At 43.9% G+C, this 6367-nt stretch overlaps 1 pseudogene; it reads right to left on the reverse strand.

Moving 5' to 3' along the window:
* Positions 1 to 4818: 4818 nt before the first annotated feature.
* On the reverse strand, positions 4819 to 5358 carry LOC148092511 (POU domain, class 5, transcription factor 1-like; annotated as a pseudogene).
* Between the last annotated feature and the right edge of the window lie 1009 nt (positions 5359 to 6367).

Below are 6367 nucleotides of genomic sequence, written 5' to 3' on the forward strand. Positions count from 1 at the left end.
TTGTTGAAATTGAGTGACAGGTCTATTATACCATTAGTTATTTTGAGTAAGCTTAAATTTTTCCATCATAAAATGTTTTTATAAAAAGACAAACTTGATCTACAGTTAGCTATTAAGAAATTGGCTACCTTTGTGGAAGAGAGAGTAGAGCCAAAATTGATTGTCAGGGGCCTGAGCAAAGCTGGTTCTAGCTATTGGTTACACAAGTGTATTCACTCTGGAATAATTTATCAAGCTTTACATAAATGGCCCCTGTATATATTTTATTATGCATGCTATACATCATCCATACTTAAATATTACTTAGTATTTGCACAAAAATCCTAACAATATCTCAGAATAACAGCAGCATGTTGTTTTGTTTTGTTTTAAAGTGGAATATGTAACTCATGGCATCATCATAAATTTTATTTTAATATTCCAAATAGTAAATTTAGAATAGTAAATTTCTGTATTTATTAATGTCCTAACCATTGGGTGACCTCTAGGGCCTTTCATTTTTTGCCTCAATTTGATAAATAAAATGATTTTGATTTTTTAAACAATCATTATTGTTGAGATTACTACAGATGTCCCCCCCTGTTCCTCCCCACCCTATCCTGCCCCACCCAAGGCCTTCACCACCCTATTGTCTGTGTCCATGGGTAATACGTGTATGTACATAAGTTCTTTGGTTAATCTCTTCCCACCCCCGCTTCCGCCCCCCCTTTCCTCGGATTCATCAGTCTGTTCCATGTTTCCATGCCTCTGGTTCTACTTTACTCATCAGTTTATTTTGTTCTTTAGATTCCTTGTTTGTTTATTTTGATTTTTAGATTCAATTGTTGATAGTTATGTATTTATTGCCATTTCATTGTTCATATTTTTATCTTTTTTTTCTTCTTCTTCTTAAAGAAGACCCTTTAACATTTCATATGATACTGGTTTGGTGGTGATGAACTCTTTTAGCTTTTTCTTGTCTGTGAAGTTCTTTATCTGACCTTCAGTTCTAAATGATAGCTTTGCTGGGTAGGGCAATCTTGGTTGTAGGTCCTTGCTTTTCACCACTTTGAATATTTTTGTCCTGTAAAGTTTCTGTCAAGAAATCAGCTGACAGTTGTATGGGAACTCCCTTATAAGTAACTAATTGCTTTTCTCTTGCTGCTTTTAAGATTCTCTCTTTGTCTTTAACCTTTGGCATTTTAATTATGATGTGTCTTGCTGTGGGCCTCTTTGGATTCATCTTGTTTGGGGACTCTCCGTGCTTCCTGGGTTTGTCTCTTTCTTTCACCAGATAAGGGAAGTTTTCTGTCATTATTTTTTCAATTTCTTGCTCCTTCTCTTCTCCTTCTGTTACCCCCACAATGCGAATGTTGATATGCTTGAAGTTGTCCTAGAGGCTCCTTACACTGTCTTCATATTTTTGGATTCTTTTTTCTTTTTGCTCTTCTGGTTGGGTGTTTTTTGCTTCCTGATATCCCAAATTGCTGATTTGATTCTCGGCATCCTCTACTCTACTGTTGATTCTCTGTAATTATTTTTCATTTCAGGTAGTATAGACTTCATTTCTGACTGGTTCTTTTTTATGCTGTTGATGTTCTCACTAAGTTTCTTGAAGTTCTTATTAAGTTTCTTGAGCATCCTTATAACCATTGTTTTGAACTCTAAATATGGTAGTTTTGTTGCTTCCATTTCCTTTAGTTCTTCTCTGGGGATTTCTTCTGTCCTTTCATTTGTGACGTGTTTTTTCTCTCTCTGCACTTTGGCTGCTTCCCTGTGTTTATTTCTATGTAGTACGTAGAGCTGCTATGTCTCCTGGAATTGGTAGAGTGGCCTTGTGTAGTAGGTGTCCTGTAGGGCCCAGTGGCTCAGCCTCCCCAGTCACCTGAGCTGGGCACTCCAGGTGTGCCCCTGTGTGGGCTCTGTGCACTGTCCTGTTGTAGTGAGCCTTGATTGCTGTTGGTGTCACTGGAAGGGGTTCACTTCCAAGCTAACTGACTGTGCAGACCAGCTGTGACTAGAGGGGAAGAGCTGCTGTGCAGGAGATGCCTGTATGGAGCAGGATTGGCTTCAGTGCTGCTTTGGTGTTCACTGAGTCTGCCCCATTAGTGTGTTCTTCATGGAGGTGGTAAGGTTGTAATCTGGTGTGGTCTGAAGCTGACCACCGGGTGCACTGGCTCTGACACCTCCCAGGAAGTCAAAGCCAGCTCCTGCCTGTGGCTGCCTGGGGCCACCTGACACAAGCTACAGAGGAATCTGCAGGGACTGCTACTTGTGTTGGGGAGGTGCCCAGGAGAGGTCAAGCTGTGAACCAAGGCAGATTGCTGCTAGTACCAGGCCTGGAGCCCCTTATCAAAAGGTATGGGGCACTCTGAAGCCAGTTGCTGCTTGTTTGAGAGATTTTAGGAAAGTCTGAAGCCTGAGCTAGGAGAGTCCATTCATATGAAAAAGCCACTGCAAACAGCTTGGGTGGAACACCAAATTGGGTAGGGCAGGGTCTCGGGGAGTCACCAGGGCTGGGCCAACAGTGAGCCAGGTTGATGAAGACTCAGATATGGTGACTGCCTATTGGCATTATGGCGAAGAGGCCTCAGCAAAGGAACAGTGACCTCTACCAGCACTTTTGTCTGAGAGAAAGCTGTCTCCCAGTTTTTGCCCTGATGCCAGACAATTTAGTTCCTCCCTGTATGTCCCTGGATCCTTTCAAGCTTCTACCCCAGCACGGGAGCTCAGAGGGAGTGAATCTGAGTAAGTCTGCGTGCTGGCCCTTTAAGCAGAACTCCCTGAGACTCCAGCAATGCCCACTCAGCCACAACGCCCGCTGGTTTTTATAGCCCGAAGTTTTGGGGACTTCTCTTCCTGGCACTGGAACCCTGGGCTGAGGGCTCTGGTGTGGGGCTGGGACCCCTTACTCCTCACAAGGGGACCACCACAGCCAAGGTATCCCACCCAGTTAAAAAAATGCCACATGTGGGTGTCAGATCAGCTCATTCTATGCCTCCACCCCCTCTACTTGCACCAGTGTAGCTTCTTCTTTAATTCTCTAGTTGTAGGACTTCCATTGGGCCAGATTTCAGGGGTTCTGATTGATGGTTGTTCTGTCACTTAGTTGTAATTTTGATGTGGTTGTGGGAAGATCAACATTGTACTTTTTTTAGAGCCTTTCAGGTTTTAAAGAGTTTCTTATTTGATTCCATGTACTGTTTACTAATTAGCTCCTAGATTAAAGATACTGAAACCCACCTCAGAGAGGATTCTTGTGAGATAATGGCTATGAAGTGCTTAGATCAGTGTCTGATTCATTGTAGGTGTTCAATACTGTGTATGTAATATTATATACAATATTATTATACATTTATTAGTAATGGTATATAACAGTATAGTGATTGCTCCTTTCTCTGTGAATGTATATTATTTCATCAACTGTATTATGGATTAATAGTTTTCAAACTATAGTAAAATCTGAGTTATGAACAAATGCCTCATTCTAGATATTTGAAGTTTCTGAATAGCTAAGATTTAAATTTTTTATATACCAATTTATTCCTAAACATGTTTTTAATTTTAAACAAACTAAAATAATGAGCCTTATAAAAAAAATCCAACCATTTCCAATCTCTTCTAAACTTGTTTATGATTGTATGTGACAGAGCTTTAATCAGTGTGCAACTCTTTTGTGTTCTGCTTTCCCCCCACCCCAGATTTATTGAGATATAGTTGACATATATTGTGCAGTGTCCTGCTTTTAAAATAATCCCTCATTTGTACACATCCAATACTGACATAGCCTACACAGTTGCCATTGTTAAAGTCTGTGTGCTTCACTGATTTCTACCCAGTCAGAGGGAGAACAGCCAAGGAGAGAGGAAATACAGTCTGTCTGACTCTGAATCTGATCAGAACTTCTGAGATTCAAGTCCTCTCAGGGGTAGATCACAGACTGTATTCTTGTTGTGGGTCATTTGTTTTTCTACTGCAGCTGCTGGATCCAGTTTCCACTCTGCCTGCAGTGAGAGGACAGTTTTGCTCTTATACACCAACTCTGGTCCGTTTGTGGTGGCTGCCTGGAGCCCTGCCCTGGAAAAGGCTGGGAGGTCAAGTTCAGGTTCCACAGGAGGGAGGTCTCTGATTTATTACCGGCATTTTCAATAGTCACAGTTCCCAGCAGGGCTTTCTCTGCCACTGCTACTTATAATGAGATGATGTTAAATGACTCCAGGGCGATGCTGGGCACCAATAATCATCACCTGGTCACTCCAGGAGCTTATGAGTTGGTGACCTCTCCTTCCACCACCACTGTGTATATCATAGAGTGATATACTTGCCTGTGTATTTTCAGGCACTTTGGATTTGCACACTGACCCAGGCATTAATTTATCTAAAAGAACAGTTTAACATTTTCAAAGAGTGGAGCATCTTTAGATTCTGTTTATTTCTAATTATTTTGCACTGTAGTCCCAAATGTGATATGTAAAATTTTTGTCCTTTTAGATTTACTTTTTTTTTTTTAGAATAAAATCAAAGGTATTTTAATTTCTTTGCAAGTCTGTTGGCTTAGTTTTTTATAAATTTCACTTTGTTACTATATTCTTTTGGATATATATAGCTATATTTTGTTTCCTGTGCACTTTCCCTTTTTTTTTTAGCTTTTTATATTCTGACCCTTCCACCCACCCCCCTCTCATGTGTGTGTGTCCCAGCCTTTTTTATTTAAGGTCAAAGTGATAAATGATGTAGGGATTAAAATCAAGAGCATCACTAAACTTCACTTTCCCTCCAACCAGTTCCCCAAACTCCCTGCCCCAGACCCTTTGTGTTCCCAATTCCATAGTGAAGGAAAAACTTAATCCCAAAGCCCTGGGACAATTCTCGGAGTTCTTTCCCTAGCTCTCCCCTGTCCTGGGGAGGGCAGGCAGCTCAGTCCAAATGCATGGGAGAGCCCAGAGTGGCGATGACAGGGGGAAAGGCTTCACCCTCAGGGAAAGGGACTGACTACAACACAGTGAAGTGAGGACCCGTATAGTCTGGGATGCCAAAGGGGGGCCCTGGTTCCAGAGGAAAGGATACTGGTTTCCTTGAGAAAGGAGGCTTGGAAGCCTCAAAATCCTCTTATTGAGAATAGTCACTCCTTGATCACTTGCCCTTCTGGTGACAGTTGCCGAACCACACTCAGACCATGTCCTTCTCCAGCCCGAGCTGCTGGGCCATGTGGCCGATCTACTACAGGAACGTGTTGTCCAGGTTGCACCTCACTCAGTTCTCGACAAGTGTTTGCTCTCTCTTTCGGGCCTGCACTGGTCTCTGTTGGCATACCTCCTGTAGATTCTCGTTGTTGTCAGTCTCCACTCACTTTTGCAGCAGGGACCGCAGCTTACCCATGCTCTTCAAATTGAGCTGCAGAGCCTCAGTGTGGCAGATGGTTGTTTGGCTGAACACCTTCCCAGAGAGAACCATCAGAGTGAGCCCCACTTCAGCCTGGGTATATCCAGGGGAATCCTCTTCTGCTTCAGGAGCTTGGCAAATTGCTTGAGGTCTTTCTGCAGAGCTGTCATGTCCTCACTCGCCTCCTCCTCAGGGTTTTGCACCAGTTTCTCCTTGTCTAGCTTCACAGCCCCAGGTGGGCAGTGCAGGGCTCAGGGGAAGCCCCCTCAAAGTTGCTCTCCACCCAGGCTCCTGCCTTGCCCTCAGCTGGGAAGTCTCCAGGCCACCTTGGGGCACCAGCCCCACTCCAGCCTGAGGTCGACAATAGGTCATCCCCTGGCAGAACTCATATGGCAGGGGACACAGGGAATCCCCCATACCTCTGCCCTGGGGCCAAGTCCTTGACCGATTCCTGACCCACTGGGAGGACCTTGGAAACTCACCCAGCTCCCAGGGTCAACCCAGCCTGGCTCTGGCCTTCCTGGCCCATTGCTTCTATCACCTGGTAGGGACAAGAAGGCAAAGTCTGAAGCCAGGTGTCCACCATGGAAAGGATGGCGCCCCAAGCCAGGGGCCTGGTGAAAGGAGGGCTCTCTAAGGCACCTCTCAACACCCCTCTCCCTCCCCAATCCCTCCTCCATTTCCTCTTAGACTTTTCTTTCTATGCCTTATGCTCTAGATTCTATGATTTAATATCTGTTTGTCAGTTAAGGTTGCTTTAAGTTCTAGAAACCAAAAAATCCGACACACTACTGTATGAACAAGCAAGGGTGGGCTATGGTAGATGGGAACAGAGGTAGGCAGGGACCAGGTTATCTAAGTGTTTATTCTGCTGCAGTGAGAAGCCAGTAGCAGGTTTAAGCAGAGGGTTGGTAGCATATATCATGTTCTTCATGTTTTCAAGAGATAACTCTGGAGGCTGAGGGGAGAGTGGACTGTCGTGAGACAGGCCAGTAAGCCAGGACAA

The sequence above is a fragment of the Miniopterus natalensis genome, chromosome 9 (assembly GCF_054644295.1).
Source record: "Miniopterus natalensis isolate mMinNat1 chromosome 9, mMinNat1.hap1, whole genome shotgun sequence".
NCBI lineage: Eukaryota > Metazoa > Chordata > Mammalia > Chiroptera > Miniopteridae > Miniopterus > Miniopterus natalensis.